Genomic DNA, 14,942 nt, shown 5'->3' with positions numbered 1-14,942 from the left:
TAATTTATATATGTGTGCGAAGAGAGAGCCAGACAGACAGAGACAAAGAGGTTTTAGGACATTCAGTGTGTGTAGGTGGGACATTTCATTAAAAATTACAAACTTAATTATCCTCAGAGCCAGTGGTCGAGACCTCCACCTCCACACGCTCTGGAATGCTGGAGAGGAATGTCTTCCAAGAAGCGCCACATAGAAGTGCTTTGTTTGGAAATAAAGCTTTAGCTTTTTGTGTTTTCACTCGCTTCTGGACTTCAGCAGCGGCAAAACAAGAGCTCTGTCGCTCAGCCCACGCGTGTCTCTCCGCGACAAAACTCCACGAGATTCCTTCCGTTCCTGTTTGCTGTTGATTTAGAGCACGACGGACTTGTTGCCTCATTATCTAATCCACCAGAACCAAAAGTGTGTGTGTGTTTGCGTTATTAGCAAACACATTTGAGTTCGGTTCAGCACTGTACTTCTCATCACAAGCTATGGGCGCAAATGAAATAAAGACATTTAAACCTTGAGTTTCTTCCTCGGCTATGAATAGATTCACGGCGTGATTGCTAGCCCAGAGCTCACAGCTCCCGTTTGTGTTGCTTTCATCCATTTCAAGGCCCTTCGTGGCTTCATTTCTGTGAAGGCCATGTTACAGCAGAGATGTGGCGGCAGCAGTTCACAAAAGGAGCACTCCAGCCGATATGAATCATACACCGCTGTCTCTGTGTGAGCCCACGCGGCTTGATGGAAAAGGAGTAAAAATAGTCATTATCATTTAAAAGCGCCTTTAAAAATAACATGTATGAGGAGGAGAGAGCGACAGAGACAGAAATGGTGAGAAAGAGCAAAAACATTGTGCCTCAGCCCACCTACCTCCTGCAACCCAGGTTTAGACCCAAATATTAGGCACCATTGTTAGACAGACACACCAGGTTCAGTGAGTTCAGTGCCAAAACACCACTGAATGTGACTGAAACACACAAGATAGACAGCTGAAATGTGCTTCACAGTTGCACATTTTAGTTTAGTATTAGGGATTTAGTGGTGTTTATTTTATCTTTAAAAAACCTTAACTTAATCATTTATTTGTGTTAGTCTTTTATGCATATTGCAAGTATATATAATTATTTTGATACATAAGCATTGGAACGCTGTTTCATATAGCATGTTGAATATTGCTAGTTAACCATATTTATAGTAATTAATAAATAAAATATTAATTTGATACTGTGTTTAATATTTATTAATAATAATTTTATTAATTTATTAATAAATAATATTTATTTAATATTCATACATTTTATATTATTAGTAATAAATAAAATCACATTCAGTGGTGTTATGTATAGTATAGGCTAGTTGTATTGTGTATATATTGTATACATTTTACATATAAAATTATAAATATAATTCCATATCATGTATATGTATAAAAGTTTTAACTTATTAAATATTAAATATATTAAAATATTAAATATATGTTGTTTATAAAGTCTGTATAGCTAACTTTTGTTGCACGTAACATTATATTATATTAATTTGTTTTGAAGAATTGTATAGTTTAGAAAACTATTAAAAACTACAAAAACTTTTATAAATATAATTGTAAAATATAATAAATATAATTATATAATTAAATATAATAAATTGTAAACAAAACTAATTAAATGTGAAAATATTATATATATACAAATATTAAGTATATAAGGTTTATAAAGTCTGTATAGCAATAAAACAACTTCTGTTGTTCTCAGTGTTAGTATTATATTATATTATATTATGTTATGTTTACATATTTAAAGATTTTTAAAATATAAAATATTTCTAAATATATTAAAATATTAAAATAATATATTAAAATATTATATATAAATATACACACATATACATATAATTACAAATTATATGCAGATTTTTATATATTATTTTATTTATTATAGATGATAAAATAGCTTAAAGAAAGTACAAAGATGTGCTAATTATGTTAAAAGGCAAAATAAAGTTTAAAGGGGAAAAATACAGGCCTCATTTCATCAACTTTTTTTTTCTGATGATTTTCTGATGCAATTTTGCCATTTTTAATATAATTATATTATATTATATTGTTTTATAATAATTATTAATCTTTTATTAAACTGTAACATTTTTGAAGAATTATAAAATTTTTAGAAAAATGTATTTGTTTTTAAAATGTTTTTAAAAAGTAACAACTACAGCCATCAAGAGATTTTAAGTTAACTCTTTCTTTTATTTGACCAAAATAAATATGGTTAGATAACAAACATGCTGTCGAAAATCAACTTCAGAGGGCAAATATTGCTCTTAAAATAAAAGTTAATTACTGACAGGGTTACACACCTACAGACTGTCACGCAGATTTATATTCTCTCTGCATCTTTGTCTTTCTCATTCTGTTTCCAGTGCTGTGACACGGCTCTCACCCACTCAGCACCAGACACAGGAAGTGAGTTAAGACTCACTCAGATCACAGGAGCTCAGACCTGCCTTGCGAGTGGCTGCACTCCAGGAAATGATTAATATGTCTCATGCTTCAGAAACAAGAAGAGAGGAGTGAGGGAGCGAACTGGGGTAAAGAAGAAGTGGGGCAGTGTGAAACTGTGAAACAATTCAGTATCGCAGCATTTGAGGTGCCTGCAAATGAGTCATTCTCAAGGAAAATAAGGTCTAGAAAAATTGCTGGTCTTTGTGCATCTGACCTCTGTGACCTCACCTTAACAGAAAGCAGTGGTTTCCAGACCTGAATGGCTCCAGTCCCTCACCTTGTCTGCAGTCTGACAGCATCATCTGTCCTTCCATCTCTCGTCAGTACGGCGGCAGGTTGACTCACCGCTGCAGTGCTTCACTTTGCGGCGCGGTTGCTAAGCAAACTCGGAGATAAATAAATAAAGAAAGTGAATGTGTATGTGTGTGTGTGTGTGAGAGAGAGCGAGCGAAGGCAGGGCTTGTGTTGAGCATGAATGAGTGCACTCTGGGCTTCTGAATGGACTGGTCTCTGTTTGAATGAACGTTGCCAGATAGGCAGAGCAGACCATGTCATTTCTAGAAAGGACTGCGTTTGGGAGTGTAGAGTCCAAATATGTTATTATACACACAAAGGTATAATCCAGATGTTGCTACGCACATGCCTGGCCTGAATCGCATGAAACCTGGGTCAAACTTAACACTAAAATGGAGAGAAATAAGAAACTGTATTTTACAAAAAGGAAATGAAGCCTATTTTCAGGACTTTGGCTTTTTATTGCACTATTTTTGTAATTAATTAAGCACATTTTCCCATCAAATTCATAATGCAAAAACACTTTGATTTTTTTGATTAGATTTTTAGATTTTTGTATTTTACATTAAAATACAATTAAACAAATCATAAATATCAAAGAGACACATCGATTTATATTATAAAGTTATATTTACCTAAAAAGAAAAACATTAAATATCAAAATCGATCTTTTTACAAAATATTTAATATCTTATTTCATATGTATTTACTTTTGTTTACAATGTTTTAATATTTATATTTTATTATTTATATGCTTACATAATTGAAAGATTATATATAAAGTTTTATATTTATATATGAATATATTTTTATTTACTATTACTTTTAAACAAATCAGAAATATCATAAATCAAAGAGACACTTTGATATATATTATATACATTTATATATATTATTTTATATTTTAAATGTACATATAAAGAAAAACATTAAATATCAAAAATCAAAGATACACTTCATCTTTTTGTTTAATATTTAATATCTGATTTATATTTTCAATTCATCTATACATAAATTCGTTTACATAATTTAAAGATTATAAAATAACTTTAAAAATAAAGTATTACTAAATATAATAAATATAAAAAATAATATATTCACTGTAAAAAAAATGGAACGAGCTACTTACTTTACAAAATGATGGTAACAATATTACACTTAATATTTTTGAGTAGTTTTTAAGGCTTAAAAATACATAAATCATGTAAAATCTCCTAAATTAATTAATCTATGACACAACGAATTTAATAAAATTAGTGAAATGTGCTCATTTATTTTAAGTTGATTCTCAAAAGTCTGTGATTTTGAGTGAGGCCTGTTTGTATTTGACTTTGAGTTATTTTGTACATTTAAAAGACTGTATACAGCCAAGCAGCTCAAGTAGGAAAATACTTGAGAAATACTAGAAATACTGCAAAGCTACTGCTCATTGAACAAGGCTTTATGCCTAAGAGGAGTAGTATCCATAACCATAAGCCCTACTCTTCTGCACAATGGTAACGACTGCACTGCACAATGGAAACTTGTCACATTATAATATAAATGTCACATTAATAGATGTTTCTCTTCACTCAAAAACACATAAAATAGCATTTCATTTCAAAATTTACTCTCCATATCCAGCCATATGCAGAGCATACTGGGAACTAACAATCACCTCTAAAATAAAACTGCAAAATTGAGCTAATTCTCTTAAAATAAATAAGTAGCCTTCTTTCCTTATTTTTTTTTCGTTTAATCAGTTCCTTAATTCAAGCCTCAAAACTGCTTAAGTTTCCTGTAAAAAAAAAAATGAGGAAAACACATCTCTTGGTTTTATTAGTAAAAAGTCCTCAATATTTTCTATACAACACTGAACCACAATTTCTTTAATGAAATATACACATTATTTTGAATTATCACCTTAATTTTTTTAATGAAGACCCACGATTCATTTTTTACAAATATATTATATAAATATACACACATACATATAATTACAAATTATATACATATATTATAAATTAACTTACAGAAATTACAGTGATGTGCTGCTTGCGTTAAAAGGCAAAATAATGTTTAAAGGGAAACAAAACAGGCCTCATTTCCTCAGCTTTTTTTTTTCTGATGATTTTGTGATGCAATTTTGTCTCTGCTCAGTGATGTGTTCTTGTCTGACTGTCGTATATACACACACACAGTCTGTCAGAACACTGTGTTCTCTCTGAGGATTGACACCAGAGTGAAAGCTAAGAACAGGAAACACATTACAATCAATATGTCCCTTTTAGCCCTGTCCTTTCTACCTTTAATGGAGACTCAACAAACACTAAAACGGATACACTTCTCTATAATTTAAGGCACTTCAGCAAAGCTTTATCTAGAGTACAACTCTTATTGGATCTACTGTACAAAACCATATTTAAAAATGACATCCCTGCAGGCATTAAAACATGCAATCGGAGGTAAAGTAACGGCAGGCATATGGCTAAATAAGCTAGTTTTGCAACACACACACACACAGAGACACAAACTAAGAATGAAACTTCACACTGGCCCTAAATGACTCACTCACATCCTAGTGTCATAGAAACATCCTCATAAACAAGCTCAAACAAACACACACTGAAACCCGGAGACGCAACAGGAAGCTAGCTAGCGCTGAGAACAACCACCACTTTTTTTCTCTTTTCAGGACGCCAGCCATTGTGAAACCCAACACTGCTCAAACCTCCTCCCCACCACATGCCAAAACACTGATGCTAGCAGTCGTATTTCTGTTTCAACCAAAGCACCCCCATCCCATATCTCTCACTTTCCAGCTTCCCATCGCTAGATGCCTGTGCTGCTAGTTATTAGCATAACGCTTCTGTTTCCTGTCCTGCACAAACACACACAGAATGCAGGCGCTCTTTCGCTAAACTGACCACCACCTGCCCGAGAGTGACCTTCCTCTTTGAGCGAAGTGGTGTTAAATTGCTCTGACCTCTCATTCAACCTGTCCAAAATTCACTTGAGGCAAAGGCGAGGCTAACGTCTTTTTTTGCCATTGTTTTCTTCTCAGGTTTATTGCTGGTGTCAGGATATTGCCATCGTAATACTTTGATGGGTTTGTCCCATAGCTCATCTTTTGGTGGTAAACAACAAAGCTCATCTTTTGGTGGTAAGCATAAAAAATAGTTGTTCTAGCAAGGCCTTTGGGTGTATTATTTAAAAACAAACTCGATTCGATTTTTACGTTTTGTTCTCATAAAAGCTGTCGGTAATGGTATTTTGAAACGGTAGGGTGGCAAGTTAAGCTAATCCTAATTTAATAAGCAGTTCCACTACAGTAGTGTTACATTTTGGAAAAGTAGTTGGCTACATTACGCTACTAATAAACATTAGCTAACAACACTGAAACTATTTAAGGTGGCAGTATGTTCTTAAATATACATTGCTGGTCAAAGTTTGAAATAATTAAGATTTCAGAAAGTCTCCTGTGGATTTTCTTTTTGCTACATTAGTCTGCAGTGTCACATGGCCCTTCAGAAATCATTCTAATATGCTGATTTATCATTAGTTATTATTGGTGCTCAGTCATTAACAATAGTAGGCTACATATTCAGTGTTGAAAACAGTTTTTGCTGCTAAATCATTTTTGTCGTAAATATGAAACATTACTTTTTAGGATTATTAAGAGTATTAATTAATTGGAAAGTTCAAAAGAACAGCATTTATATGAAATATAATTTTTTTGTAACATTACAAATGTCTTTATGGTCATTTTTGACGTTTTTAAAAGCTCTAAAAGCTAAAGGCATTTAACTTGAAAAGTTAAATTACTAAAAAAAAAAAAAAAAAAAAAAGAAATGAATACACCGTAATCATGTTGAAGACAGTTGTGAAGAACAAGTATTTTTAACCTGACTTTAAATATTATTCAACTATATTAGGTATTTAACTATTTAGCTAAAAATGCTTCTGCACAAAGTTTTGAATCTGTGAATCTGTTTTTGTGAAAGATTTATTTACCAAAACTATGCAAACAAACTGATTCAATGGGATAAATCTGTGAATCCTTTATATTATTCACTCCAAAAATATTAGCCAGACCTTTAAAACTCAAGCGGTAGCGCTAGCAGCAGCAAGGTCATGAGGGAATGGGAAGTTTCTACAATGTATCCCTCAAATTCATGTTGCTTTGGATAAAAAGTGCCTGTCAAACATGAAATATACCAGCATGTTGCAATTAGCAAACCAACCATTGCCTCACAGAGAGAGAGAACGGCCGCTCTTCTGTTTGATCCAGAGCTCTAATCCCTTCAGCAGAGCCCTGACTTCCTCTCCTCAGGGACGCAGGAAGAGAGAGTGAAGGGGGAGCAGCACCTGTTCAGTTTCCCCCACATTCCCTCCCTCCAGCTCTGGCCCACCCCCGGCCCAGGAGCGGCCCTCAGAGCGCTCACAGGGGGTGGGAAAACTGAGAACTACAAATGACAGCTGCACTTTTACTCAGAAGGAGGGTGGCGTGGAGAGGAAGGAAGGAAGGATGGATGGATAGATGGGGAAAAAAGGAATTCTTTTCAAGTGGCTAAAGGGATTGATTGTGGTACCACCAGCTTCAAGGCTACCTGTAGAGCAGTCGTCCCTGTCACCTTCTACTTCTTTGCCCTTTGTGCTGTGGACAGAAATTCAAGAACACTTTTATTAAAACTAACAATTTTTAATTTGAACCTTTTTACTACTATTTATTTATTTAGGTCAAATTAAATCCGACTTGGAATTTTTGTCTAAATGTTTTGTCTAAATTTCTTTTATTTATACATTTTATTGCTACTGTATATCCTACCATATACCTACTATGTAAATCCATTATAAAAATAGATTTTATTTTATAAATTTTATTAGTGTTTATTAATATTTTGAATTAGTTTTTAATTTTATATTTCAGTTTTCATTACCTGAAAATATTTTATTTAACTTTTGTAATTGTTTTAGTTAACAATAATTTTTTAAATATGATTTAATATAAACATTATGACCATCTCACAGCTGTGATGTCATTTTAAAAACATAAAAAAAAAAAATCATCAACTTTAAAAAAAAAAAAAACTTTAAAGGATAGTCAGTAGTAAAGAAAAACTTGAGATGAAGAAAACAAAGAAAAAGTCCATATAAATATGAATATTATATAATATATAAATATATATTATATTTATACAATTATTACATTCATATTATATATTATATTTTTATTATGCATAATTTCCAATCATTCTTGTATCTTTGTCAAGTAATGCAATAAGTATAAAATGATCATCTATTTGTCTGTATCTCGTATGCATAAAATGCTAAAGAAGCCTAAGTAAGACAAATTAGTTTTTAGACAAAGTCATTTCTTTCCAAAAATGTTTAAAATGTCATTTCCACAACAGAATGCTATACATGGCAGAAATTAAACTCTAGTGGAAATTTTCATTCATTTCAGAAAGTTAAATTAAAGAAACTAGTTCGAGTGTAAATTATATAGTGTATCGTGTCAGTTACATAGTGAAAAGTAATGAAAAGCACTTGCTCTGAAGAAAGACAAGAACATCGTTTGGGATACATCCACGAATGGCGTCACAAGTCAGCTTCGCTGCCAGTAATGTCCATGTCTGCTTGTTTGAGCAGTGTGTTGGTTTCTCTTACAACAGCAGGCCATCAATCTCAACAAAGGGGGTTATGGGGCCCCTGAGCCGAGCCGTGGAGAATAGATGAAGCTGGGGTCAGAAAACGGCCGGACGTCCCCCCGAAACACCCCCACTTGTCACCCCACCCAACACCCAGCCCCCCCACCCGCTTGACCTGGGCTGAATAACAGATTTCACGCTGTCTGAGGAGGGAGGTTGAGAGCAGATTGTGTGTGTGGAGGAGGATGGGAAGTGGGGGGCCGCCATTGAAAGGTGTTAAATGATAGTAAAATGGTGGGATTAAGGCAGGACAATGCCGGGCAGTAATCCCTTTTTCCACAATAACCTCCTTCTATCCATTTGCCTTGTTCCAGTCCTCTGCTCTCTTTCTTTCTCTCCCCCTTTGCTCCTCTCAGGGGTCTCTTATAATGCGGATGGGAGAGAGTGATGAAAAAGAGAAAGAGCGATGCGGAACAAAGACCGAAGACATTGAATCAGGACAGCGTTCCCGAATGTACCGAGTGTGTCACGTTTGCAAGTCTGAGAAGTTGAATATCCTTAAACGTTTAAACACAGAAAGCCACGGTGACTTGAAAGTGTGACTCTTGACACTTGCCTTGGACTATTGTGATGAATGCAGGAAGGTCAAGGGTTGGGAATTCCTAAGTGATGAGCGAAGTTGTTGTTCTTGTCAAGTCCCTTTCAAAGAAACCGAGTAAGGGTTTGGGGGCCAGCGAGGTTGACAGCCGGGCCAAAAGGTCACCTTTGAGTCTCAAGTTAAAAAATCCGACAGAGAGATTCAAAGAGATAAGAGCGGCCCGCTCTAGTAGAACATCCAGCATTACAGATCTGATTAGACCGTGACCGTGATAAAGAAAAAAAAAAACAAGCTTGAACTTCCAGTCGTTTACATCTTTGACAAATATTACACTGATCCTTCATACAAACATTCATCTAAGACCTAGACAAATGAAAAACAGGAAAAACAGGTTTTAAATTATGTTTCTCTACCAATCTATCAATCAATCTATCTATCTATCTATCTATCTATCTATCTATCTATCTATCTATCTATCTATCTATCTATCTATCTATCTATCTATATATCTATCATCTCTGTCTGTCTGTCTATCTATCTATCTATCTATCTGTCTGTCTGTCTGTCTGTCTGTCTATCTATCTATCTATCTATCTATCTATCTATCTATCTATCATCTATCTATCTATCTATCTATCTATCTATCTATCTATCTATATGTATATATAATTATTTTCTATAATCTAATTTATTTCCAAAATAATATCACTGCATATTCTAAAGCTTTGGGATGTCACTAATTCATTTATTTATTTAAAAGACAGCTATTTCCTATATAATTATGTATTCAAAGCTTTGGAGTGCTCTGAAAAAATGGCTTACATGTATTTATTTGTTTATTGAATTAAACTGAATTAAATTTAAATCAAGGCTTGGTTGGCCATGGTATTTGTATATCAAAAGCCCTCATGATCACATGGACTCTTTCAAAATGTTACTGAATCATTGAATTACCTTTTCAAGGTTTTTTTTTGTTTGTTTTGCATTTCATGCATTCAGAAACCTTCAGTGCAAGTGGTTTGTCTGGTTTATTTGTAGTCTTGCATTTGAACATGTGTATGTTTTGGGTTTATGCTCTGTGCAAGAGCTGGAATGCACAAAGCGGTGGCAGGCACGTTGAAAACACGTCGCTGAAAGGTATGCCAGCTGCTCACCATATCACACTCCTATCTGGGGTTCATGAAGGGGGCATGAGGGAAAGAAGTGTTACAGAGGACGGATATGAACACACACCTTCATCTACCCTCTGAGCTGTGCTGACAACCCTGCTGTCACTTGGTCCATTTGACTGGAACATTTTGTAAAGTTTTTTCTTGAAAGACATACAAACAGATTCCCAGTAACATCAGATATGTGTCAATGTGTCGGCGCTGATCCTTTAATAAATGACAGATCACAAGCTTCCTGTTTGAACATACCATGACCAGAAAAGGTCTGAACACTTAAGCCACACTTAAAATTAATGATGTTATGGTAAATAGCAAACCAAGATGCATTACTTTCACAAAAGTTTGAAATCATAAAACAATATGTATGCTATTATTCAACAGTTTGTTTGTTTATTTCAAAGAAATTAATACTTTTTTTCAGCAAGGATGCATTCAATTGATCAGAAGTGACAGTAAAGACATTTATTTAATGTTAAAAAAAGATTTCAATTTCAAATAAACATGGTTCTTCTTAACTTTTTATTCATGCAGTTTCCACAGAAATATTATTAGGACAACTTTTTTTTTAACACTCATGATAATAATAAATGTTTCTTGAGCAGCAAATCAGCATATTAGAATGATTTCTGAAGGATCATGTGACACTGAAGACTGGCCAAATGATTCTGTAAATTCAGCTTTGATCAAAGGAATAAATTACATTTTAGAACATATTAAAATAAAAAACAGTTATTTTAAATTGTAAAAATATTTCACAATATTACTGTTTAATGTATTTGTCATAACATAAATGTAGCCTTAAAAGGCTTCTTTTAAAAACATTAAAACATCTTACCGACCCCTAACTAGTGAACATATAATGATATAATGTTCAAAATAAAGACAAAGAGCATTTAGATCTTTTCCATTTGTCAAACTGACTTCATACATCCACTAAAATCGACCAAAAACATCATATCTTGTAAAATATTGTGTAAATTCCTAAAGATTTTGAACAGAATGGCTGAAAGGTGGTTCAGGAGGAAGTGGAAAGACTTGGGGGTGTTGAGAAGGTGGCAATAACATTGTAGCTGTCACCACAGCATCTGTGTGCCAGTTCTATATTGTGTGAGCCCACAGTCAAAAGAGAAAATCCAGCTGTCTCGCAGGTCTAATCCACCTTATTCTTCAACGCAGAAGTAAGCCGTTTTCTGTGAATGTGCGAGACTTCCGGTTCATAAGCCGCCGTAGAGAAATAATGAGAAGAATAACAAAGTGCAGTAAACGGTAAAACTGCTTGTACTACAAACCAGTGTGTTCATAATTAAGATAATACATTAAAATAATATGGTAAGACTCACCAATTTGCAATATCAAGCAGCAAAACGAGTGGTTTTGTATAGCTGGAAGCGGATGACACCGGAAGCCAGACACATTAAATTTACAAATGGCTGAGAAAAATAAGGTGGATACACTAAAAAGCTTCACTGGCAATCTTGCTCCACACACACTTAACAGAAGTTAGCTCTAAATCTATAAGTTCCCATCAGCACAATGTAAAAAAGTGCTTAATCCTCCACTAAATAACTGAAGCCAAATTCCGGTACTGCCGCCACATTAACAGATTAACATGCATTCACCTACAGTTATTGGGGCCTGTATAAGCCCTCGTGACCTTTTGTCTGGAGACAGAACAAATGCGATAGAAAATTAGGCTTTTTACGACACTCCAGACAGGAAACAGCCACGCCACCTCCTCCGGTTATCATAAAACTACACGAAAAGGCAACTAAAAGTTGACCGGCGTGTGTGTTTGTGCGTTGTGGGACTTATTTAGCCTGACCTTGAGGAAAATGTTTATATTACGTGGGTGCTAATGAGAAGTAGAGGTGCCGTTGTCTGGCCTGCTAGCTGTGAGGTCAATAAAAGCGAGTGTCCAGCGCTAATCAGCTAAGGCAGGAAGGAAGGACAGAGGGGGACGCATTAGTTTGCTAGAGGCCCTTTTGGATGGAGCGGTTCAGCTGTTTAATGAAGTAGAGGATGGTTGGGTGAAGCTGTTACGAGGCAAAACCACAGGAGCCTCTACAAAGACCTCCACATAAACCCCACTACAGTCTTTATGCCAGTTAATGGACGCACAAGAATGTTTTTGCCGGAGATGAGGGGAGTGGGACGGGTTTCCTCTGTAATAAACAACTGTTAGCCAGCAATTTCCAGTCTGGTGGCAATAACAGACTGGCTAAACAGGAACAATGACAGAGTGAATAATTAGAAAGGGTGTATGATTGAAAGAAGAAGTGTGATTGCCTTCGTTTCTGTGTCTTTACTTAGAGTTTTCATTCTGGGCTACTGATCAGGTGACCAGAAGCTGAATGAGTAACTTAAAGTTGTTGTAACATACAGTGAACAGAAATCATATTTGAACAATTAAACCACAGTTACAATGTAAAACATTACATTAAAAAACCAGGAAACATTTCTTTTAAATAAATAATTTTTTTTATTCATCAAGGACACATTAAATGGATGAAAAGTGACAGGAAAGACATTTATAAAATTACAGTAATGCCTTATTCTTTTATCAATCACTCTTTTAAACCAGTTCTTTTCAATGAACTGGTAAAAAAAAAGGTTAGCAAAATAATCTGAATCTATGAGCGATTCATTTTGTGTGATTTATTTCATTTACCCTACAGTGCTTTAATTACAGTGCTTGGTATTAACAAGTGTTTTGGAAATGTACTATGGTAGTAGTGCCATGGTATTCTTTTAAGTACCCTGTAAATACCATGCTTTTGATATTATGTGGTTCTACATTGATTTTCTGTTGTACTTCTTTTGGAGATATTTAATAAATAAATTTTTAAATATTGAGCTGCATTATATTCTTTCTCTAAGTCTGATGATACACAGGGCAACTTATTTTGAGCAATGTTCCCTGCTAAAAAAAAAAAACAATAGAAGCCCAATAGAAACCATCACAGAAATTCCAATGGTTTCCATTAAAATACCATTATAAACCAATAGTTTTTTTCCAGTAAAACCATTACAAAATTCCTTTTTGTAGTGTGTTTTGGGCATTTTTCCAATAGGATTTAACATCCCACCAATAGAATCCATCACATACCAGTAGACACCATTATAGTTTCCATTAAAACCAATACAATTCCCATTATAACCATTAAAACCATTACATTTTCTATTGTGTTTTGGGCAGGGTTCTGTTGTTTTTTTCAGCAGGGTTGCTTGGGCACTCTACCATTAAGAATAGATAACAAATTTCTATTTGGATATTTTAGATCAGTCGTGGGCCCTGTGTTTCACCTAGTTGCCCGTTGACGCAACATTGTCCAAAGTTGCCTGGCAACACTGCTCAAAAAGTAGCCCCGTGTATCATCAGCCTAAGGGACAGTTTTGGTTAGCCTAGCTTGCTATGTGTTTAAGTTAGCATGTTTACTCATAGGTTTGAACATGTTTCTTGGAAGCCAATAAACTTTAAAATGCATTTTCAGTGGGTCAGCTTTTGTTTTCTGGGCCTAAATGTTCATTTACAAGAGCACTTCCAATAAACATCGGAGGGCAATGTCACACTTCAACAACATAAAAACAGGAGCTCCCAAGCATATCAATTATGCCCTAACACAAGTCTCAAATGGACTACTTGCTTAGTTTGGGTGGAGGTCACAGGCAGTCCAGCCAGGCTTCTGTAGAGTGATTGATGACAGAACACCAGCCATTGGTTGCATAACCTGGACACACAGCCCTTACCCCCATTAACAAAGAAAACAGGGATCCAGTTCCACATTAACACCAGAGTACATTGGAAATGGAGAATCTCTTAATCTGAAGAGTTGTTAAAAGCCAGATCCGCTTAAATTAGATTAGATCAATGAGTTAAAACGCTGGTTTCTGAATTAGGAAATGGCCATGACTAATTTTTTTGTCTAAATATTTAAGACATGAGTTGCAAATGGAAAAGAGTAGTTCATCATATCCTTCCATTCACGAACAAAGCAAATAAAATATAAAATGATTACATATGTTTGAGCAAGGTATTTGTTCAACAGGGAGTGGTGGCAGGTTTGGTCTTGTGGGTGTTGATTTTAAACCCACAATCACAATAATCAGGTTTCCAGAGAAGTGATGACACACCTTCACAAACAGGTGCCATCACGTCTTTTTCTGCTCTGCCGGACGTGAACCAGGTGACCTTGCTCTTGTTGAGCACTCAGGAGGCTGAACACCTGGTGCAGAACAATGACAGTTTGGTCACATGACAAAGGTCTTTTCAGGTTTGATCAATGTGAAGTTAAAGGGATGAGCCAGATTCCTTCACGGTGGAAATAATCCTGCAGTGTGTTATGGGAACACCTTGACTTGACTTGCTGAGGTTGAATATGTGGAATGCTGTGGATTCCACATATTCAACATCATGCTGAACCAGTGAATCTGATTAAAAATAATAATTGCACACATCTGGAGCTTCTATGACAAAATTATGTTTTCTTGCAATATGTTATTTTTAACAATTAATGATTATTTTAGTAACTACTTGTAAGGATCACATATTCAGACAAATGAAGTGCAAATTTATTTCGAAATGATGATCATTTAAAAAATAAACATTTAAAACTATTTTAAAGCTATTTAGTATTTTTATATTAGGATACTAAATGAACTAAAAAAAAAATGGGTTAGCATATTGTATTCTGTAATATTTATAAATAACACTGACAAAACGCATGGTGTAGGCTATATTAACTATGACAGCCAGTCAACTACATATAAAA

The 14,942-nt window shown here is 34.6% G+C and overlaps 1 long non-coding RNA gene across 1 annotated transcript; it reads right to left on the bottom strand.

Annotated features, from left to right (window-relative positions):
- Positions 1–596: 596 nt before the first annotated feature.
- LOC131534807 (uncharacterized) lies at positions 597–3,144 on the bottom strand. Its single transcript, XR_009269436.1, has 4 exons — positions 2,711–3,144; positions 2,338–2,528; positions 853–949; positions 597–719 (listed from the first exon to the last, which is right to left on the bottom strand). It is a non-coding gene; the product is annotated as an uncharacterized LOC131534807 (long non-coding RNA).
- Positions 3,145–14,942: the final 11,798 nt, after the last annotated feature.

This window comes from Onychostoma macrolepis, chromosome 25, assembly GCF_012432095.1.
Source record: "Onychostoma macrolepis isolate SWU-2019 chromosome 25, ASM1243209v1, whole genome shotgun sequence".
In the NCBI taxonomy this organism is placed as follows: Eukaryota; Metazoa; Chordata; class Actinopteri; order Cypriniformes; family Cyprinidae; genus Onychostoma; species Onychostoma macrolepis.
This window is presented reverse-complemented; position numbering and strand designations above follow the sequence as displayed.